This window comes from Protopterus annectens, chromosome 17.part0 (genome assembly GCF_019279795.1).
Source record: "Protopterus annectens isolate FY-2018-M chromosome 17.part0, PAN1.0, whole genome shotgun sequence".
Taxonomy (NCBI): domain Eukaryota; kingdom Metazoa; phylum Chordata; order Ceratodontiformes; family Protopteridae; genus Protopterus; species Protopterus annectens.
The window spans coordinates 590245362-590270727 of NC_056751.1; positions in this window are offsets into that span (position 1 = coordinate 590245362).

Sequence of the window (25366 nt, forward strand, 5' to 3'; positions counted from 1 at the left end):
TGGATTGTGTGTACAGTGGTATCCTGCCACCTGCCAGTTGGCAGCAGGCAATCTATCGACAGACACTACTGTGGTGACCCTCAGGGTGAGAATGACATGCATCAGCCAATCTTCCAGGTGCCTCCTGCACAAAGCCACTGATCAAGTTGACATATATGCAACATGCATTACAACACATGGTTAGTGCCTGTGATGGAGACCTGTACCCAAGCATGTTCTGTTGACTGTGGTAGTGTAGTAGAGGTACCTGTGGCATGTAGTGCGTACAGGGTGACATCTCCTATATGTGCCAGTTCTTACACAACTGGCCAGACATGTCAGTGTCAATCATGCTTAGGTTGCCTGTACATATCCCAACTGGATACCTGCCATCTGCACATCTGAACAGGGAATGACAGTCATCAGCTTGGCAAGTAGCTAAGCAGTAGGATGAGTGTGTTGACAGATAGATGTTTGACAACAATATGTATGTCATAACTACATGTCAGAAGCCCTCACTAACATGAACTGTACAGACGGTAGTCTACAGTTACATTCCACAAGTCGGATCATCACTCAGTAAGGGGTATATACTGTGATACAGCTCACACCGCAGGGATACAACAGGGAGGCCTCAGAGTCCGGCTATGCCTGCAGGTGTGCCTGTTGTCAATACTACATTTAGCACTCTGTTCTTGCCTGGTAAGCACTGTCAACAGTAGTACTGCCATGATACACTACAGGCCAGTGTGACAGCATGCACCCTGGGCTACTACCCCTGTATGTAACACATTCACATGGATAACAGTGCTGTACAGACCTCATATATGTCTGTGTCCCACACATGGCACTCCCTGCCCTTACTACTGTAATGACAGCACATAGGCACATGTGTTGTACATGAAATTACATACACTTATTACAGATGTCATTAGCCTGCTATGTTATCAGACTGGGTGGTGTGAACTGGTTACCAGGGCTAAGCCATGCTTGGCAGGTATCAACATTGCTGCAATATAACAGTGAAGCCCAGCAACAAAATGAACAGCCCTTGCAGGTCTTGAACCCAGGACCCTGTACACTAAAGTCACAACACTTAACCACTACGCCATGACCACTGTGAAGACAGCTGTTGTTTTACCAATATAGCTGTCAATACACATATTGAGTAGTATTGAACAATTGCCTTTACTTCCACAATTGTGTAGTACTTGTTATTAATATGACTGTTGCATCACATATGTTGTTTTATCATAATGTTCACATAACAGATATATACGGTGAGATACATCTGGGAGGGTATACACATGACAGGAATATGGATATATACATATAATAGGTAGATATATGTCTACATGCACATACACATGTATACTCATACATATATCTGTATACACATCTGTATAGTGCAACATATATATGGCCATGTGTACATCTCTTCATATGTATATATAGATATATGTATATATAGCTATATATGCATGCACATCCTATGTGTACAGGCATGTCTATTTATGTGGGTATATATGTAGATATCTATAACTATATGTGCATACATATCTATTCTTATATACCTATTACTGTCAATATATATGTAGATATCCATACATATATGTGCATATGTATCTCTGTCTGTATATGTGTAGACATATATTGCTCTGCATATGTATATATCTGAGGGTTTATATGTATATATATATGCACATATACATATCCATTTATGTATGTTGATATGTATCTGTATATATATATATATATATATATATATATATATATATATATATATATATATATATATATATATATATATATATATATATATAGATATGTGGATAATTATATATACATATATGTTCACCATATGTCCTGAACATGGAGTGGAGCCCTACCTCAACCCCAATAGTCCCAATCTCTTAGTGCAGGGGGATGTCAGGTATGTATTGCAGGTATATTTGTAGACTATTTCTACTGTAATAGGGATTGTCTTCACAGACATGGCGTGTGTGGGAGGTCACATCTCCTTTTAACATGTGCATCACTGGCTAATGATAGACATCCTAAGGACATCATAGTATATTACCACTGCTATCACAATAATGCTCCTGTGGACTACAGCAGATATATGGCCAATATATGTGGACAGTCTGACACACTCTGGCCAGTCCAAAGGTATACACAAAACTCCTTAGTGCAAGACATGTGGACCAAGTCTGACAATGTGGATGTTACCAGCCATGTAGATGGGTATATCATGTAAATACTGGTATACATTTGCCCCCATAGGTTATGCATTCACACACCCTGTCTGTCCTGACACATAATAACCACTGGTACAGAGGTGCCATGACCACATACTACCCACTAGTTAGTGACAAACATCTGTACAGCATCCCACTGCTTTGTCTGACATACATAACTGTTATGGTGGCCCAGCAGCAGTACATCTGGCAAGTATCTGGACATGACATCTCACTGGGTAAGTACACTAAGGTGCTAGGCATGTAACAAAGCACTGTGTAGGCTACAGGCAGACTGCCTCAACACTGGCTTACATTTCATATGGGGGAATACACATGTACCTGCATATATAGCAGGCTCTACAGGCATGTCATGGCACAGAGTAACAGACACCTGTGTGAAAGTTCATAACCTCAACCAATGTGAACACAGTCACATATGGTAAGCTTCTGTAATATTACAGTATATGGACTATCTGATCAACACCATCCTCATATGTGTCACTCACACACTAACCCTACATATTCTGGGCCACTGCACAGTGTGCTCCAATGCCTGTCTGTGGTATGGGACATGTGTGTGTTTGGCCCACAAACATGTAAGCCAATAGGGTAACATACAGTGGAGCAGCATGTAACATCAGATAGAAAAGGACCAAGAACAATGACATCTACTACAGTCTGTACACATGCCAAGGTACATATTCACAATACACACACTATCGACAATCACCATAAGTACACAGACCTCAGTACTGTACACACAACCATAGAATGCTCAGGTTATATCCTCAAATATAATTCCTACTCTACATAATGTGTAGCAGTCTGGTATCTCACTGACTTATCAGATATGATGTAAATAAATATGGTGTACAGAACATATGTACCTCTTACTGCATGACACATGTACAAAGGTTAACAGAGTTGTGGCTGGAGACACAAACACAGGGCCAATATTGACATGTTGCTGTGATAACCTCACACATTTACTGTTGCAACAGGGTTTGTTGCAACATATGTCCTATGAGGGATATAAAGTCAGTAACTCTCATAGCTGTCACCATCTACTGACTGTAATACACATGCTGCTGCATAAGCAAAGCAGGTATAAGTCTCCACATCCACCAGAGGTGGAGTGAGTGAGGCAGACAGAGGCAAAGATAAGTCAGGGAGGGGTGGGAAAGTAAAACTTAAGCATGTTTGTGTCACACACCTACCAGTACAGGGTATCAAACCCCTGACTGACTATGTATTGCTATAACGTCTATGGAATTATTGGATGCACCACATAGGTTACATGTTGAGGAGCCCTCCAAATGTAAATGTGATGGTGAGTGACATCTGCATCAGTGATATGGTAGCTATACGGTAGGTGTAGTACACATGCCTGTCCGCATGAACAGGTGTCAGAGTCAACACTTTCTGAGGGACCCACACACATCGCCACACTTGGCAGGGTCAGGAATACATTTCATCACTAGTTAGACTGACACAACACAGTACTGTGCAGGTATCACGAGCACCACAGGGGTTATACAGAGGCTATATGGGCAAAGGATATGTGGAGGTGTCTGACATCAGACAGCATGCTTCAGTATGTCAATGGGGGTTGTAGTGAGTGTGAATGTGGTCACAGGCATCATACACCACACATACAGACACAGAGTGCCAGTACTGACATGCATGGGTGCATTGCTTCACAGGTGTGCAGTGGTCGACTGTACCAGACAGCTATACAAGGCTAGGTGATGGGTATACCTTGGCATCAGGCCACATGACAATGGCCTGCAGTGTGGCTCAGGGGTGTAGTGTCTGGATTTGCCCACACAGGTGGGTATTGTATTCACCATCCAGTCACCTGGGTAACTATTGTGTGTGGCCATTGGTGTGCATTGCTTGCCATGTATGTGTTCCGTAGTCCATGACATGGATGGTGTCTGGGATGTGCACACGTCCCACATGTATGTACAGTGACATATGGAACTGTACCTGGGGTGTCTGGCCCATGATGTATACATAGATTATCATCAGATGTGCCAGTCCAGGCCTCATGTGGCAGGAACTGTTAATGGACAGCAGGGTGACCTTGCACCTACATTGATAGCATGATAATGGTATTCCCTGGTTTCAATGGCATCTGTCCATACAGGGCATGTGTTTCAGGCATGGTATGTCCTTTGTGGGTCACATTTGCTGGCACCACTGGTGTTGCAGGTGTCCAGTGGGAAACATAGGGAAGGTGCACTGTCTGCATGTACATGCCTACTGGACTGATGGACAGGGTGTCATGCCCTCTGTAGCCCACTGCAATCACACCATGGTTACTATCAGTGGGCAATATGCAGGGTACTACCAACATAGCGGCTGTTGCCTAGGCAAGTGTGTGTGTGTGTGTGTGTGTGTGTGTGTGTGTGTGTGTGTGTGTGTGTGTGTGTGTGTGTGTGTGTGTGTGTGTGTGTGTGTGTGTGTGTGTGTGTGTGTGTATGAGACATGGGTTGAGAGTGCTCTCTGGGTAATACAAGGGTTGCTAACTTTGTTTGCCTGGCCTTGATGTCACATATAGGGGTATGGATTTGCACCCCAGCCTCTTGGCTATTTCACATCTGTTATCACTGTATGATGGACATTGTGATAAATGATAGGGCCAACATATAAGAAATTTGCAAAACCTGCTCCACATTGAGTCCAGTTGTCACACATTCACAGCCACCTCCACACAGGATACAAATGACAAACACACACACACACACACACACACACACACACACACACACACACACACACACACACACACACACACACACACCTGCCATGTCTGGGATTAGAACTCCTACCTAACTAGTTTATTATACTATAGCACTACGCAGTTATAGGATACACCACAAAGATTACTGGAGTACTCCTTCCCCAAAGGTGTATTTCACAGTGAATGACATCAGCAGCATTGCCAAAGTAGGGCATTTGAATTGTAGTGTGTGTGACTAGCCTCAAAAGCATTGCTCCCTACACAGATATAGAAACACACACAAAAACATCCACAACTGCCATGTGTGGGAATAGAACCCTACCAGGGTTCTATATCACACTACAGCATTACACTGTTATAGGATGCACCACAGGGATTACTGGAGTACTCCTTCCCTAAAGGTGCATTTCGCAGTGAATGACATCAGCAGGATTGCCAAAGTAGGGCATTTGAATTTTAGAGTGTGTGACTAGCCTAAAATGCATTGCTCCCTACACAGACATAGAAACACACAAAAAAAAATCCACAACTGCCATGTGTGGGAACAGAACCCCTACCAGAGTTCTATATCACACTACAGCATTACACTGTTATAGGGCACGCCACAGGGATTACTGGAGTACTCCTTCTCCAAAGGTGTATACACACAGTTGCCATGTCTAGGATTAGAACTCCTACCTAACTAGTTTACCACACTACAGCAGTACGCAGTTATGGGACACACCACGGAGATTACTTGGCTACACCTTTCCCAAAGGTGTATTTCACAGTGAATTACATCTGCAGCCTTGCCAAAGTAAGGCATTTGAATTGTAGTGAGTGTGACTAGCCTAAAAAGGATTGCTCTCTACACAGACAGGAACACAGACACACACACACACACACACACACACACACACACACACACACACACACACACTCGCCATGTCTGGGGATTAGAACTCCTACATAACTAGTTTATCACACTATAGCAGTACGCAGTTATAGGATGCGCCACAGAGATTACTGGGGTACAACTTTCCCAAAGGTGTATTTCGCAGTGAATGACATCAGAAGCCTTGCCAAAGTAGGGCATTTGAATTGTAGTGTGTGTCACTAGTCTAAAAAGCATTGCTCTCTACACAGACAGAAACACACACACAAGCACACACACACACACACACACACACAGTTGTCATGTCTGGGGTTAGAACTCTACCTAACTAGATTATCACACTGCAGCAGTACACAGTTATAGGACACGCCATGGAGATTACTGGGCTACACATTTCCCAATGGTGTATTTCAAAGGGGATGACCTCAGCAGGCTTGTCATAAGTAGGGCTATGGGGAGGGCAGTGTGTGTGCATGGGCCATAACCCATTCATCTAGAGGTTGATATGCCACATGCCGGCACACACAGGATTATATTCCACAGGTATGTGTATACAGCTGCTAGATGACTACTACCTTGTACAGTCATGTTGCACAGCTAGCACTTGCACCACATAGTCTGTAATACGGATGGATAGCGGTGGCTAATGTCTACAGTGAGTGAAGTTTACACCTCATGTGGTTGTAGCCATTTGGCTGTGTGCTGGGTGGGACAGGCCTCATAATGGATGGCTCCTTGTCACAGTCACTCTCTTCCACACATCTATGTACGTCTACTTTTGGCTTATTATAGTGTGTTGTCCTTGGATATATGTCTGTATTCCTATCCACTGTGTGTGCAAAGCATGACTGGTGCATACTGAGGAGTGTATGCACTAACATCTGCAACTTCCAGATATGTATGGTCCACTGTTGTTTACAGACATGGGCTTCATTTGTTTAAGTGTGTGAGCATGCCCAGTATGACCTTTCAGTATGTTGTTGTCTGACATTGCCTTCATTTCTCTTTGTCCGACATTGCCTTCATTTCTCTAAGTGTATGAGCATGCCCAATATGCCCTTCTGTATTGAATGTGTGGATCTATTCCAGGTAGTTTGTACTCCAGTGCAGACCTTTTGTTGTACACCTACAGGTAGCAAACTGTTTCTGCAGGGTATCTGTCGATAATTTGGCAATATGGGGACAAACTATGCAGAGGATAGTCTGTACTGTAGGTGATTGTGTCTGTCCTGCTTCAGCTGTATGGTACTGCTGTTAGCAGAGATATTCAGACATGTGAACTGTTATACACTGTGATGTTTTCTGTCCTCATGTACTGTCGGGTGAACATTCTTGCTCACAGTGATGTCTTGGGGGACTTGGGTGACTGCAGCTGTGTCTGGTATTGTGGGCAGACACCTACATATTCATGGTAAATTATGCCATTCTGGAGGGGGAGCTACAGACACTTGCTGCTGGGTCTGTGTATCCAGTTCAGCACCTTGTTACAGTGCTGGCAGAGGATCCCATATGTGCACATCCATCGACATGACAGTATGGCCTTATCTTGCTGTGGCAATACCTCACAGTTGCACAGATTCGCACAGGTTACCCAGAGGCAGGGGCCATGAGTCAGGGCATTACCCCTATTGTGGTGTATGGGCAGGTATGTAGCCAACCATTTATGTGTTTGCAGCCAGAGATAGTGTGAGCACACAGCTTTGTGTCGGAACTTGTACATTCCATGCTGCCCATGCTCCCACCCACCCCATTATTCTATCCTCTTCCATACATTATGCATACATTTTCTGATACTTTCCCTAAGGTTATCACCCCATCACAGCTGTGTGTTAGTGTTGGTCCACAGTTCATGCAGTGGGACATGGTGGACATGTTACTGTGGTTTGTCCACATAGCCTTGCATATGGCTTATGTGGAGTGTGTTATGTTGTTATTTGAGTGTCCATGACATAACATTCATTGGCAGTACATGTGAGACACAGGCCTTTGGCAGAGAGCTGTGGGCCATTAGGTGTTACTGCGGGCCAGATGTGGCATGTCATTACATTCTGTCAGTCCTACAGTCTCAGACCACCATACAGTACATTCCCCTGGGGTGACATGGTAGGTGTGATAGGTGTTCATGCCAATACCTTCTATCAGTCTTGATCAGGTGGTGTGGATGCTGGCAGGGTGCTACCTACAGCTAGGGACACACCTGCATGGGACACCTGCACTACATGCTGCATTCTTTCGCTATTGCCGTATACAGGTGTGGTAATATTGTACCCATTCTCCACAGCAGGGATATGACCATAGAGGTACCTGTGGGCGGTGTTTGCATGAGCTGGGTGCATGTGTGCTATGGACACTACTTGCATCTGACACACAGATATGCATGGGGCACATTCCAGTTATGCTGGCATGTGAAGGTACATCAGTCCTACCTCCTTTTGATCTGCAAGTGTTTGGGCAGACAACACCGGTATCCCCTACTACAGGACCAGATAATGTAATGCATACCTGTATGCACAATTCCAAGGGTGTCTCCATTTCACAGTGACACAATATATACTGTATGTCTGGGGTACTTTCCCCTGTGTACTGCTTGTAGCCCAACAGCCATGCCATGTCAGTCTTTCAGATGGTGACGCATATTACCATCATACATTTACAATGGCTTACTGCTAGCATGTGTTATACTGGTGGGAATTGTCTTTGGCACTGCAGTTGTGAGGGCTTGACACTGTCATCAGCAGTAGCGGGCAATGGCCACCAGGTCTTACCTCAACATGCATACATGCATACTGACCATTCTCATACAATGTGAAACACACACCAACCTAACACACACATACCTGCATATTGTTCAAATGCTACAACCTATCCTGCTTCCTTGGCCACCTCTGGGCATCTGTGTTCCACTGGTATTATATCTACACATACATGTTACTACATGTTGTGGAGGGACACACCTGACTGTGACGACGTGTGTACACTGGATTGGGGGGGGGCACACCAGACCATTACTACATTTCTAAATAGGTTTGGGGGGGAGCACACCTGACTGTTACTACATTTCTGAGTAGGGTTGGGGGAGCACACCTGACTGTTACTACATTTCTATGCTGAATTGGGGGAAGGGGCACACCTGACTGTTGCTACATGTCTACATAGGAGTGGGGACACACACACCTGACTGTTACTACATTTCTGCACAAGGTTGGGGGCACACCTATTTCTACATTTCTTCACAGGATTGGGGGGGGACACCTGACTGTTGCTACATTGCTACATTGTCTACATAGGAGTGGGGGGGACACACCTGACTGTTACTACATTTCTACATAGGATTGTGGGGGGGACACCTGACTGTTTCTACAGTTCTACACAGGGTTGGGGGGCACACCTGACTATTTCAACATTTCTTCACAGGATTGGGAGCACACCTGACTGTTTCTACATTTCTACGCTGGATTGGGGGAAGGAGCACACCTGACTGTTGCTACATGACTACATAGGAGTGGGGGGACACACCTGACTGTTACTGCATTTCTACATAGGATTGTGGGGGGGACACACCTGACTGTTTCTACATTTCTACACAGGGTTGGGGGCACACCTGACTATTTCTACATTTCTTCACAGGATTGGGGGGCACACCTGACTGTTTCTACATTTCTACACAGGATTGGGGGTCACACCCCACTGTTACTACATTTCTACACAGGATTGGGGGTCACACCCCACTGTTACTACATTTCTACACAGGATTGGGGGTCACACCTGACTGTTACATTTCTACACAGGATGGAGGGCACACCTCACTGTTACTACATTTCTACACAGGATTGGGGGGCACACCTGACACTTGTACACATTTGCTATGCCCGTACTGGTATGTCAGGTACTCCATTTCATTCTGTATTCTAACCTATCATGTTGACTAGAGGCATATCATTATACTACAGGTCTTAGCTTTGATTGACCTACATATTAGCGTCTGACTTCCTACCCTTCAGAACTAACAGCCCACTGCCTGACTTGCTGTAGTCTGTCTGTGAAGGCCTGGGGGGGGGTAGGTTACCTATAGGCATCATTCAGAGGCCATAGCACAGCCTTTGTTTATGTTTGTCTACACCTGTCCTGCTGCTTGAGACTGTTGTTGGGTATGTGAACCTCCCTGACTGGCATGTGTGAGTCATATAGACACACATGTGGCCAGCACATTTCCTGCAGTGGGTTTTGTTGCCCTGTGTAGTACTGGCTACTATGGTGACACCAGTATTTGTTACAGATCTCATGGTGCCACTATAGGTGTCTATAATCTGCTGGCATACCGTTCAGCCACCCAATTCCCTTGCATGCTCACATCCATACCATAGATACAGGTAACAACACATTCTACTCCATTCAGAAATTGGTAGGTTGAGTGACTGACCTTGTGGGTGTGCCAGTATTGAGGATGGTGCTGGAGGACTGCCTATGTCAGATGCACACAGTACACTCCCTATATATGGTTGAGCACAGGTAGTGTCATGTTTGGCATCCCTTTTACTGTATGTGCGAGACAGAGAGAGGTGTCATTCCCTGGGTTCCTACTGTGTCAGTGTATGTGCTATGCATTGCCTCTTTGCCAAGGCCAAGGCATACCGGGTATGCCTCCATCTGCCTACTGGGGCAGGCTCAGGTTGTTCCTCCTCCGAGTCTCTCTGTGCCTGTGTAAGCCTTGGCATTGGTGGGGGGCTGTGTGGCCCTGCCTCATGCTGTTGCTGCTGCAGCTGTTTCCGCAGGATCATATTGTGTAGCATGGCACATACAATGACAATTTGAGTACCTGTAGCTGATGAGCCCTCCAAGGCTCCACCAGATGTGTCCAGGCACTGGAACGGTGACTTGAGCATCCCAAACACATGCTGTATTATAAGTCTGGTCTGTGCGTGTGCCTCATTATGGCGTTCTTGTTTGGGTGTGTGTGCATTTCTGATGGGTGTCATCAGCCACGGCTCCAGTGCATAACCAGCATCCCCTCTAGGTGACTGTAAGGGATGCCCCCACTGGCAAATTTCTGGTACTGCTGCATCAGATGCCAGATGTGGGAGTCATGATAGCTTCCAGGGCAGCCAGCACACACATTCATTATAATGCCCTAGGCATCACACACAACCTGGCAGTAGATGGAGGGGAAGCCCTTGCGGTTGATGTAAACCCTACCCTGCTCACCTGGTGGTGCTTTGATACATATGTGCATACAGTCTATAGCACCCACTACCTCAGGGTATTCTGCTATTTGGTGGAAGAGACGCATATTTCTGGCCAACACCTCATGTGTGTTGAGGAAATATACGTGCTCACCAGGATGTGCTGACATGGCATCCAGGAACTGGTGGAATACTCTGGATGCTGATGCCTGTGAGATCACCATGATATCCCTAGTTGGGTTTTGGGAGGTACCTGTGGCTAGTATTCCTAGGCCTACACATACCCTGGTATCTACTGGAATGGGTTCCCCTCTGTTAGTTCAATGTGTCAGGCGTGACTGGCACAGCTCAACAATTTGGTGTAGGAGGTCCCTGTCCACCCTATAGTGCTCCACTATCTCCAGCTCATGTAGCCCCTGGTAGGTTATCCTGGGTCTGTACACTCTTCTCCGTCTCCTCACTGTGGGTTGGTCGACAGCATTCCCATCCTCACCACCCTCAGCATCTTCCACATGGTGTTGTATGATAGCTGCTGCAGCCCCTATCATTTTGTTATTTTGTTTGTTAAAAGTTCCCCGCTTGTATACATCAGTGGTGTAGAGTATGGGAAAAACCAGAGCGAAAGGTGTTTGCATATTTTATAGTAGTGTTCTAGGCCAGGCTGGTCTGCTGCCTGTGTAATTGGCTGATTCTGATACATTTTACCTGCCAGCTATGCTTGTTCTCCTAGATTACCTTCCTACTGCTGTTTTCCCTTCCCATTGCCTTCCTGTTTAAGCTCAGGAGCACACCGCACCAACACAGTGCTCAAATGTGCACAGAGCTTTTACTTTTTTTTTCCTTTAAAACCCAGTGCATGGCGTGCATACTCACTTAGGCAATGTAAAGAGTGCTAGGCAGCCTCGACATACCCCTTTGCTTAGCTGTGCTAAGCTAGGTGCATACCCAAGCCACAGGGCTCCAATCTGCTTACAGTATGCCTGACACCCCCCCCCCATGATATCAGGTAACTCCTAGGCTTGCACCAAGCTATTCCTGCTCTTACACTGTTGGGAGCTGCCTAGCATGCAGGGAAAATCTGGGATTCACTATCATTCCCCTCATTTGCATAGGATTGTCTGCTAATGCATAGTTACATGTCCCACACTGAGCCTCCCCCCTTAGCAAACACTATTCACTGGCCATGTTGTCTTCTGCCTGCCATTGAGTATAATGACAGAATAGTAATTTTGGTTAGAATGCTTATTTTGGGGGGGGGTTGTTATTTTCCCCCGATCCCATTTGCGTGCCGCTGCCCTACACTTAAACAGCCGAGATTGGCTAAAAAATAAATAAAAGTTGATTTTTTTTTTGCAAGTGTTTTCCATGCCAATGGCCTTATAATTGGCCATTGGCATGCTTTATACATGATATCCACCCTTTATTTGGAGCTGTCATGGCTCTGTTTTGTAATTTGCAGAAATGTACTCAGTTACTGGTGGAGTACATTTCTGCAGCTTACACTAGTCCTGCACGGCCAGTTTCCAGCTTTCTAGATCACAAATTCACTTAATTTGCATGGATTTCTCCTGCAAATGGGCAATTTGCATACAGGGGCTGAGTCCATGCAGGACTAGTGCAGGAGCACTTGTGCACACCCCTACAGGTTATTCCTGGATCGCACTGCCTGTGCCCCAAGTGTGGGGTCCCTTAAATTGTGCTTAGCTGCTTGGAGAGCACCTCAGCTGGGCTTTCTACAGCATTTGTCACTTTAACTAAAATCTTCTAATCCCTTATAGTCTCATACTCGAGATCCCCATTAGTATAGTCCCAGCATTAAGCTCCCAATTAAACCACATCCTTCTTCATTAAAGTAAGCAAATTTACACCTAGTATTATGGATGGTCAGTTCTCCTCCATTTCTCCTGCCAGCCTGATTGACATGGGTATCCTGAGGCAGTGTAGCAATTGCCTCATGTACACGGACAACCCACTACTCCTAAACCACTCAAGCTCAATTTGTTACAGATGCATATACACTAAGAATTTGGAAACCTTGCTCTCTCGTTCACAGAACAATGACACTGAACAGGTTGTCAGCCCACACACTACACCTACTGCATAAACCACACTCTCAACACATAAACCATCATACACTGAAGTACTCACCAGCAATTTACCTAATCAGAGACCTTTGAAACACAAACATGCTACACCTAATACAGAAACTACAACACTCAATGCATATAAAACCTCAAGCACAAGTGTCTCATCAAACAAGCCCCTAAGGCAAAGCACATCTAAACCAAATGTTTTGGTCATAGCACCACCATAATGAGACACACAGATGCCCCACTCACCAGGCTAGACAAGAAGAAGGTTACAGTTAGCTGTCTGTCAGGTGCCAGGATCCACCAGATCACACACATACTCAAGTTTCTCCACAACAAGTACCATTATGACTCCTTTGCAGTTCATGTTGGTGTAACTGACCTGGGACATACCTCACTAGACTATATGACTGAGCTCTCTGAATATGTGCCTCAGGTAGGTATGTTCCTAGCCTTGAGCAGCATGCTTTCTTCACATTAGATTATACCACAATAAAAACAAAAAATGATTTCAACAAATGGCTTAGTTTCTGGTGTCATTCTAAGGGGATCCAATACCTGTCAGCCTGGGTGACATGATAGATAGACCAGGCTGCTTTGTCAGAAATAGTCTTCATCTGTCACCTCTGGGATTCTGGTTACTGTCTAAGGGTCCTGTCTCCCACATATTGCCTTTTGAAGGCAATGTCGCAACAACAAAATTCCCAATGTAAAAATATCTTCAAAAAGCAACCTCAAGGTTATGTTGCTAAACACTAGGAGTCTGAACCTAAAACTGCACTCACTGGAAGCAGCCCTCACCTTAAAAGATGCTGACATCTGTGCAGTCACAGAGACTTGATTTAAGGCCATGGAAAGCATCCTGTCCATACTGGATTATAATGCCTTCAAGACATTCAGAACACAAACTGAAAGTACAAGAACTAAATGAGGTGGAGTATAATATTCATCAAAGCTAATAAGATTGGTTAAACAAAACAATTCATTTGAACTAATCCAGGTCCAGCTGACTGTAGGTAAAACCCTTCTCCAAGTTATTGCCAGTTATAGGTCCCCCTCCATGAACCATGATACCCACATTGCATACTTAGATCTACTTGAATCACTCAAGATACAAACAAACAACCTAGTTTTAGGTGACTTTAACTATCCATCCATAGACTGAGTAAATTATACATGTACTAACATACTTGCCCAAAGGTTCTTGGACTTTAACTCCAATGCTTTGGACCAGTTGGTTGACACCCCACAAGGGGCCCAAACATTCTGGATCTGGTGCTCACTAACATGGGTGATAGTTATGCCACCCCATGTGTGCGGCCTTCCCTACTGAGGTCTGATCATAAATCAGTCTCATTAGAAGTAACAATAACATCTGACCCCCCCCCCCCCATTAGCAGCAACTAGACTAAAAAGCTTCTCCAAAGCAAATTGCAGCCTAATATGTGAAAGCATTGATAGCTTCATAGCCTCTGCCCTCACTGATGGCATCAACACCTATACTGGTGCAGGAGATAGATATTCAGTTTAGAGAAATTAATGAAATAAGGCATAGAGTAATTTAATGGAGACCAATGTCACAGAATTGTTGCTGTAACCCCCCCCCCCCCACCAGCTCCAGTTTTAACAGGCTTCCTATAGCATGAAAGACCAGATAATTTGGCTAAAATAAAATCCAATACTTATTGAAAGTGCTAACATTTCAACATGAATATTTCTGTCAACAACAAATTATACTTTGAGGGAAGTACTGCTCATAGTAATTATATTACACCTCATCTTCCTGTCCTGTTGTGTGTGCTAATATATAACCTGCCATATTCACAACATCTAATGGAATATTTTGCTCTTGCTAGAGCTCAGAAAGGAATATGTGTCACACCGGGCAGGGCACAATCGCATATGGTATCTCCCCTTTAGCGGTTAGGAACTATGTGTTAAAGTTAATCACTGATGACCAAAAAAGTTGGATGTGGAATAAATAACTGTACACATTGGCCCAGGATTAGAAAGTGCTGACCCTAAAATAATCAGTAATATTATAAATATCGCATATAAGAAGTGTCTATCTGAACCCCAGCCAAGTTATCTCATAACGTCAACCAGATTCTTACTGTATTTTAAATGTCACTGAAAAAGTCTCCATTATCTTACAAAAGAGCATCAACCAGCAAAGCTGTCTGTATGCCACTCCCACCAATGTTAGCTGAGACAATGCTTGTATGCTACTCCTGCCAATGTTAGCTGAGACCATGCATCCGTGCCGAGCAGAGCACAGAGGACTAAAGCTCTAACAAGCAACTCCGATTTGATTTATGATATCATTTGGTAATAACCTTGATAATTCTGTTCCAGAACATAAAAACCTTGATAATTCTGTTCCAGAACATAATCAGCCATATCCTTGACTATGATGTAGTCACAGAATGAGCAAAGACATTTTTTGTGATTCATTACCTGGCAAATGCAATACAGTAGAAAGACAGAAAAATGAAAGAAAGAAAGGTTGTTAACAGATTGAAAAGTATGCAAGAATTGTACCAAAGTACATTTTCATACATTGCTCTGAACCCCCATCTTGCCAGGCCCATGTTTCTTCAACCTGCATTTTGCATGACAATGAGACCTTGAATAGCTTTTTTCCATCCATTTCAAGCACACACATACACACACATAGGCACACACACTATCTGTCCTTATCACTGCTTCCTAAATGGATACCTAAAGCACTGAGCTGTGCTAACACCTATTCATGCTTTTCTGTAGCTGTGCATTTCTGCTGTGCACTGTAATGGATATGCTGCAGCAACTTAGTCAAAGCCGAAAGGAAGATATCTTTAATAGAAGTTACTGATTAATAATGTGCATTCTCTAAACGAAGCAGCAATGCACTTTGTACATATGATAAGCAAATGTAATAATGTGGGTGCTGTAAATTACAGAATAACAAAGCACTGTTATGTGCTGTTACTGTTATACTAGTTTTATTTTTAAGACAGGACCCAATCTAAAGCAAATATTTGAAAGGAGTGATGGCAACGGGAACATGGAGAGTCAGGGATGGGGGACCAATAAATGTGAATGGTGTAAACAATGCCCTTATATTTTGGAGTCAAAAAGTATTACTTTAGAAAATTTCTTAAAATCTAAGTTAACATTTATAAAAGGGAACTGTCAAACCAGCAAAGTGATATATTTAGCCAAGTATTCATCCTGCACAGCTTTTTACGTAGGTAAAACCGACCGGGCACATATTTTTAAAGTATATTTTATATAAGTAGGGCATATTAAATCTTTTTAGATCATTTCACTTTATAACTATTCTTTTAGATTATTTCACTTTATAACTATTTATTCACATTTTTAATTGAATAATTGTGGTTGACATTTAATTATATTATGTAAAAAAGGGGAGAGGTAACACTTGTAAACCAGATTATGAAGAAGTCCAGTGTGGATATGAATGAAAGCGCTTATCTGAAAGTGTTTACTTCACTGTGAATAAAGTCTTTGAACTCATCTTTTTCAAAGTGTTTTTTTTTTTGGGGTATCTATTACAATTCCCTATACATGGATATCAACTTCCATTCCAGCCCATTGTTCCAATACTATGTTATTGTGAGTCAAGTTTGAAAATGTAAATTCATTTTCTACCTTGGATAATGTCACAAGAGAGACATCATATATTTTCCTTGATTTTATGTCAGAGTCCAGGTGAGGTTTAGCAAAAGAAAGTTTGTATATGAAGCTTTTAATTTACAGCTATTAGGTTCCAGTGTATATTTTGTACACTTGTATTTTCAACCAAAAGGGGGAATATCCTCTTATTGTATACTAATGGCTGTAAAGTCTACAGTAAAGTGGGTTTGGGAGGGTGGCCTAATGGTGAAGGTGTTTGCCTTACAAACACAAGGTGCAGGGTTTGAGTCTCACAAGGGATAATTGGCTAGGCTTAAAATGGCCCACAAGGACAATTAGCCTAGTACTAATCTATGAATCTATGAATCTGTATGCTACTACTCTGTAATGTCTCTTTTGTAAAATTTTCTTCTCTGTGTAAACTTATGGAGTTTTTCTCCCCAGGACTCCACTGAAAATGGACACTTGTCCAGTTCGACTTTCTTGGCAAACAAATGTTCCACAGCAGAGGCTGACATGATTGTAACGAACAGCTCTTAGATTTCTCTGTAGCAGAGTCTGACGTGATTGTAATGCACACCCATTAGATTTCACTAGCAGAGGCTGACATGATTCTAATGAACAGCTATTAGATTCCAATGTAGCAAAGGCTGACATGGTTGTAATGAACAGCTATTAGATTCTACCGTAGCAGAGGCTGACATGATTGTAATGAACAGCTATAAGATTCCACAGCAGCAGAGGCTGACGTGGTTGTAATGAACAGCTATAAGACTCCACAGTAGCAGAGGCTGACGTGGTTGTAATGAACAGCTATAAGACTCCACAGTAGCAGAGGATGACATGGTTGTAATGAACAGCTATAAGATTCCACAGCAGCAGAGGCTGACGTGGTTGTAATGAACAGCTATAAGACTCCACAGTAGCAGAGGATGACATGGTTGTAATGAACAGCTATAAGATTCCACAGTAGCAGAGGCTGATGTCGTTGCAATGAACAGCTATTAGATTCCACAGTAGCAGAGGGTGATGTGGTTGTAATGAACAGCTATTAGATTCCACAGCAGCAGAGGGTGATGTGGTTGTAATGAACAGCTATTAGATTCCATTGTAGTGGAAGATGACATGTTTGAAGTGCAGTCAAAATTCAACAATGATAAATGAACTTCAGCTCAACAAAGCAAAAGCAAGGAAAAACCACAGTTCTGGACTTAAAAGAAAGAAAGAATTTCAGCTAATAGCTGAAAACAAAAAACTTCTGTTCATAGTTATACCAGTATTTAACAATTATTCAATGCAGGTGCTTTCTGTATTCCACATGTATATTATTGCTACCATAAATAAAAACACCATAAAAACAAAACAAATTAAACTGTTAAATAACAAACAATCCTCTCGTAAGACCTTCAGCTGCTACTGTGTAGAAAACAGTAATAACTCCATTAAAATAATTGGAGAGCTTATTTTTGCGAAGTGAGTGAGCTCTGATTTATATATATATATATTTATATATATATATATATATATATATATATATATATATATATATATATATATATATATATATATATATATATATATATATATATATATATATATATTTTTTTTTTAATTTAACATTTGCTTGCCAGGAAAGTTGAACTGGACAAGTGTCCATTTTGAGTGGAGTCCTGCAGAGAAAAACTCCATAAGTTTACACAGAGAAGAAAATTTTACAAAAGAGACATTACAGAGTAGTAGCACACAGATTGTAGACTTTACAGCCATTAATATACAATAAGAGGATATTCCCCCTTTTGGTTGAATATACAAGTGTACAAAATATACAGTGGAGTAGATAAGAACCTGGTAGAGCATTGCAAGATATTTTACAACTGAATAAGAGTATACAAATGTTTAAGTTTTCCATACATACATTCAAGTAAATATACATGTAAGAGTATGCATACACATATATACATATACACATATATACACATATACATACATATATATGTAATATATGTATATATATATATATATATATATATATATATATATATATATATATATGTATATATACATACATACATAGACGGACACACACATACACTCATATATAGGTTATTTCTCACACATGAATATCTATATCTAGATGGTGGTGTTTGCATTGTCCAGGACAAATGGGGTGTAGAAACAGTAAGTGGGCGAGGCTTCAGGGGGTCAATTACAGTTGCATAGATGGTTGGTGAAGAGGTATGTTTTAATTAGGCTTTTGAAGAAGAGTGTGGAGTTTTGCAGTCTGAGGTCAGGGGAAAGGTTGTTGCATATTTTTGCTATTTTATGGGCAAATAGTGATTGCCGGAGTTGTTTTTGCATGTGATGGTTTCAATTAAGGCTTTGTTGGAGGACCGAAGTTGTCTATTTGAATTGTAGAAGTTCAGCATGCTAGTCAGGTCAGGGGGGTTTCTCGGGATAGTACAGAATTAGGTGAGCTAGGCTGAGCTGATGGTACATTAATAGATTCGGAAATTCAAGACAGTCCACTGCTTGTAGGGAAAGGCAGTGGTGGGATTGTGATTTGGCATTGGTAGTGAATCTAGCAATTTTGTTGTAACAGATGGAAAGTTTATTAAGGTCAGTTTTGTAAAGATTAGTTAGAATTGGGGATGCATAAAGTAGAGTAGATAGGAGGTGGGTCCTGACTATTGCAATTCGAGATTTTGTGGTTAGATAACTTTTACAGCGATAGAGGGAACCTAGCTTTTTGTGGACTTTAGTGATGGTTGTTGATATGTGCTTTGTGAATTTGAGTTGCTGGTCAATGGTAACTCCTAGGAGTTTAGCCTCAGTGACAGGGGTGATTTGGGTTTTGCTGGTGAAAAGTATAGAGAAGGTAAGGTTGCTCGTTTTAGTAGAGTGGAATAGCATTAGTTGTGTTTTCTTGGGATTTAGTATGAGTTGTGAGTTGTTAAACCAGTTCTCTATTTCAGAAAAGGCTTCTTGGGCTTTTTGTTGGATGTTGGGTACAGAGCATATGAGAGTTGTGTCATCAGCATATTGGACTATGTCGGCATTAGAGGTAGCTGAGTGGAGTTGGTTTGTGAAGATATTAAAAAGAAGGGGTCCTAGGATTGATCCTTGTGGCACACCTAAGGAAGTTGGGAGTGGGGGGTAGAGAGTTATGCCATTTGACGGATTGTTGGTGGTTATCTAAATAGCTTTTAAACCAGAGGAGGGTGGGGTTGTTAAGGCTGAGGTTAGAGAGACAAGACAGTAATTTATTATGCGAGACTGTATTAAATGTCTTGGATAAATCTAGGAAGGTAGCTGAGACAAATTTACCTAGATTCCTGTTGGAGTTTATAGTATTGGTGAATTTGAGTAGGGCAGTGGTGGTGCTGTGGGATGGGCAAAATCCATGTTGGGTTGAGGAGAGAAGGTTGTTGGTGAGGAGACAAGAGAGGAACTGGTGATGAATACATCTTTCTAGATTCTTAGAGAGGGGTGAGAGAATTGCAATTGGTAGATAGTTGGATTGTCTAGGGAGGGGCCACCTTTGTGGAGTGGGCATGATATATAAGATTTTCCACAGGAGTGGAATAGTGTGTTCGGTGATGGATCTATTTATTAGAAGCAAAATGGGATAAGCTATAGCTGTGGATGCAATTTGGAGGTATTTGGCAGAAAGGTTATCAGCTGCAATGGTGGCTGGTTTGAGTTTGGCTAGGAGTTTTTGGATAGCTGAGGTAGGAACAGACTTAAGTGTGAAAGGTATGGTACTGATTTGGGCCTGAAGTGGTTTGGGGTGTTGGAGGAAGTGATGTTGTTTAGGAGTTTGAGTATTGAGGTGAAATAGTTATTACAGCTGGAGGCTATATCCAGGTTTGTACCGGTTATATTGGGTGCGGGAGTGGTGTTTTTTCTGGGTTGTAGGATATTTATTGTTGCCCAGAATTTGTGCGGCTTGGTACTGTATTTGTTTGGTTGAGTAATACAGTAATTTTGTTTATCAAGCTTAACCTGCTTTTTTGCTTTGTTTCGGAGATCATGAAAGGTTTGCCTAGCTGCGGGTGAACTGGTTTGGTGCCAGGTTTTCCAGGCTTTATCCCTGGCTCAAAGTAGGGCTTTTGTGGTTTTCTGGAGCCAAGGGGTGGGGTCGCTGCGTATCCTGATAGATTTTAATGGGGCTAGTTGGATGAGGATATTTAGGAATGTGGCGTTGAAGTAATCAACTACTTTGTGCAATGAAAGGGTTTTGATGGGAGACCAGTTGCAATATTCCAAGGCTCTTATGAAGGGGTCTCTAGGAAAACTTTTGTTAGACTGGGTTTGTAGAAGCGAGGGAGAGTTTATTTATTTATTTTATTTATTTTACATTTGTTGACTGGGCTAGTCCAGCTGGATATATGTCCATTTTCAGTAGAGGCCCAGGGAGAAAAGCTCCAAGACAGATACAAACAGCCAATAAGTAATTGTTACATAAAAAAACAATAAGTAGATATAGAAGATAGTATATACATTTAACAGTAAATAACATAAAACTATGTACAAAGTTTAGAGCAAGATAATATAAATATGCTAGTGGCTAAAAAATAGTATCCAGGTTCTTACTAGATGCTTATAATTGCACTACAAAGATTAAATTAGTGGAGAGAGACCAGCTAGAAAATATATTAGTAGCATTAATGATAGGTTAGTCAGGGTTGGTACAAGGGCGCAGCCAGTGTGTTTTGAGGAAGGTTTTAAGTTTATGTCTGAAGAGTGGTAAGGAAGGAAGGGAAGTAAGTTCAATAGGTAGAAGGTTCCAGTTTTTCCCAGTTGTGTTTGAGAATACAGAGTCCCCAGCCATGTTGTGAGACTTGTTGATGTTAACTAGGAGTTTATTTGAAGAACTCAAGGCATTAAGATTTTTGTAGGGGGTTATGGGGTCTGAGAGTATTGGAGTATTGTTTGGCTGGTAAAGGACCTTATGGGCAATTGTAAGTTGGTTGAGTGGAAGCTGGTTTTGAAGTTCAAGCCATCCGAGTTGCTCAAGATTCTGACAGTGATGGGTTCTGAAGGGTTTACCATGGCAAATCTGGCAATATTATGATAAGAGGTAGCAAGTTTGAGAAGATTATTTTTGGATAGGTTAGTGTATATTGATGAGGCATAGAGTAGAGTAGAGATTAGATGGGAGTGGGCAATTGTAGTTCTTGCTATTGGAGTAAGGAAGGGTTTGACTCTGTACAGGCAGCCCATTTTTCTGTTAACTGATTTTATAGTGTTGTTAATGTGGGTGTCAAAGTTAAGATTGTTGTCTATTGTAATACCAAGGAGTTTGGTGGTAGAGTCTGGGTAAATGAGGGTACCATTGTTATAAATGACTGAGATATCTATTGGTGTGGACCTACAAGTAGGAATAAAGAGTAGGAGCTTTGTTTTTTTGGGATTCAGTAGAAGGCAGCACTTTAAGAACCATGTCGCAACTATGCTAAATACTTTCTGGGTTTGGCATTGCAGTTCAGAAGCAGATTTAGCTGTGCAGATTAATGTAGAGTCATCTGCATATTGTATAAAAGTTGGAGTGGGAATAGCCAAGTAGAGATCATTAATAAAAATTGAAAACAAGAGAGGACCTAGAATGGAGCCTTGGGGAACTCCCAGTGTGACTGGCAGGTGGGATGATAGATTATTTTCCCAGTGCACCGCTTGTTGCCTATTGCTCAGGTAGGAAGTAAACCACTTTATAGATTGAGTATCCAGGGAAAGCGATTTGAGAATATTGATAAGCAATGTGTGGTTTACCATATCAAAAGCCATTGAAAGATCAATAAATAGTGCTGAAGAGAGTAAATTGTTAATATGGTTTCTATTAATGGTGTCTGTAAAGGATAGGAGGGCAGTGGTGGTACTATGGAATGACCTAAAGCCATGTTGGTCCTTAGCTAGTAAGTTGTGTTGAGTTAGATGGCCTATTAGCTGATGATGAATGCATTTTTCCATTATTTTTGCTAAGGGGGATAGAAGGGCTATGGGACTATAGTTAGAATATTCATTGGAGTTGCCACCTTTGTGTAGGTATTTTATGTTTTTGCCTAAGGATAAAAGTGGGGCTGTGGTCACTCAGAGAGTATGGTAGGGTGCCACATTGATGGGCAGCATTTGGTTGATCTGTGAGGATCCAGTCAGGCATAGATTCTCTTTTTGTGGCCTTATCAATGTGTGTGGGAGTATCTATAAGTTGGGTGAAGTTATGTAGGTTAATGTGGTGGGTGGGGGTGGGAGAATGGATGGAGTTCCAGTCAATGTTTACATCACCTAGCATGATAGTTTCTTGAGGAAGGGAGTATGAGGCGCAGTGAAGTATGGATTCTAGGGTGGTTAGGTTGTCATCCGGGGGTATACAGATAGCCAGTAGGTTTAGGTGCTTATGTTGGTTAAGACAGAGCTTTGCAAATAGAGTCTCTGCATTGTTGAAGTTGGGGGAAACTTTTTGGAGGAGTTGGAGTTGTAGGTTGGTTCTGTGAAGTAGAGCTAAGCCTCCGCCTCTTTTATGTAGCTCATCTGCCCTGAGAATGTTATACCCAGGTGGGGTGATGGAATTATCTTTAAGATGTGGTTTAAGCCATGTCTCTGTGATGAGAATAATATCAGAGTTATATAAGGAGATGGCAGCATGAAGGTCTTCTATTTTATTCATGATACTGTGGGCATTCATATTTAGTATCATAAGTCAGTGGGTTTGTGCTTAGCGGGATAGTAATGTGTGCATGGCTTATTAGCAGAGGTTGTTGGCCGAGTTGAGGTGAATATCTCCTCCTAGTATTCGCTGGGTAGTTATACAGGTAATAGTTTTTAGGTATGGGACGATTAGGTAACAAAATTATAGACTTGGTTGCTTTTTAGATGGATAAAAGTGGTACATGGGAGGGGCATGGTATATGGGGAAGTTGGGTGTATATGGTGGGATATATGCTTGCGTGAGTGGGGGTGATAGTAATGTTATGGGTTAGGGTGGGGGATTTGGGGTAGATACAGTGAATGATTGTGAAAAGATAAGAGGTGCTGATGGTGGCTATGGAGAGGCAGGTGAATAGGGAGGTTAATCCCAGGAGGGTATAGTGGAGATGAGACTGGCGGTAATGAGACATAGTGGGAGTGAGGTTGTGGAGTTAGAGGAGGTATTTATATTTGGTGAGGGTATGAGTTGTGTGAGTAGGAGCTATGGGTGTGGATATTGAACTGGTAAGTGGGCTGGAGTGGTGGGAAGTTGGGCGTGTGTAGATGGTGCTGATGGATGTAATTATTGGATAATGGGTGGATGAAGGGAAAATCTTAGTAAAGGAGTTTACCTATAAATTCAGAGTATGTAGGGAGTGGGTGGGAATTGGGGGCAGGGTAGAGGAGCGGAGTGAGCCTGTAAGGGAAATGGAGTGGGATGATCCAATGTGCAATTCAAAAATAAACTATCAGTTGCTCAGAAGTCACATCTATAATGTTAGTATTTCTTTTGTTGCCAATGCTTTTTTTAAGGAGTGAAATATAGATATATGCGTATGTGCATATATATATATATATATATATATATATATATATATATATATATATATATATATGTGTGTGTGTGTGTGTGTGTGTGTGTGTGTGTGTGTGTGTGTGTGTGTGTGTGTGTGTGTGTGTGTGTGTGTGTGTGTGTGGTTTCATTTTATAACACTGAAATACTGAAATATCACAATACTGAAACTCAGAACACTGAAACCAAAATCCTAAAAGTTAAAAATCCTGAAAACCCAAAATACTGAATCTCAAAATACTGAAAACACAGAACATACCATATACTGAGTTTAAACAAGATAAATCATATTACTTTCCACCAAGTGCAATCTTGGAGTTGATATAGTTAAGTAGCAGGGGGTGTGGGGTGCGCAGCCCCCTACATGGAGGATGCAGGGGGGCTTGGCCCTCTTCTTATATTTGAAGGAATGTAATTAGGTTGTTGTTTACAGTCAGTATATGTATCTTATCTGTTTTCAGCATTTTGACATGCAGGATTTTGAGTTTTCAGGATTTTGATTTTCAGTATTTTGAGCTTTCATATTATGAAGTTTTCTCATTTTTCAGTGTTTTGATATTCCAGTATTATGAAGTGAAACCATATATATAGCTAGATAGATAGATATACATATATAAATATATACACACACAAACACACATCACAACTTCATCAGGCTTACAATAAAATACTATAAAACACTTTTAAAATATAGTGAACATATCAGATGATGCAAATGTTCAATAATCTTGCTTACAATTCTGAAATTATTACTTATTCAACCAGGAACATAATCACAAAAATATTATATGCACATATTTTTGCATAAAAGCTTATAAAACAGCTCATCTGAAAATATGTGGAAACTACTCAAAAATATGTTAAGCGCAAATGTTAAAGCAGCTAAAATACACATAAATTGCAGGTTGTATGCTATTTTTTTTTTTAAATACTTTCCCTTCAGAATACATTAAAATGTAAAACCTAATTCAAGTGCATGTGTCCAGAAGTATCTTGCATATTTGCTATTTATACTCTGTTAACATATATTCTGTGTGTCACCAACCCAGTACCAGTAAAAACTTGTTCAACCACATAAAAA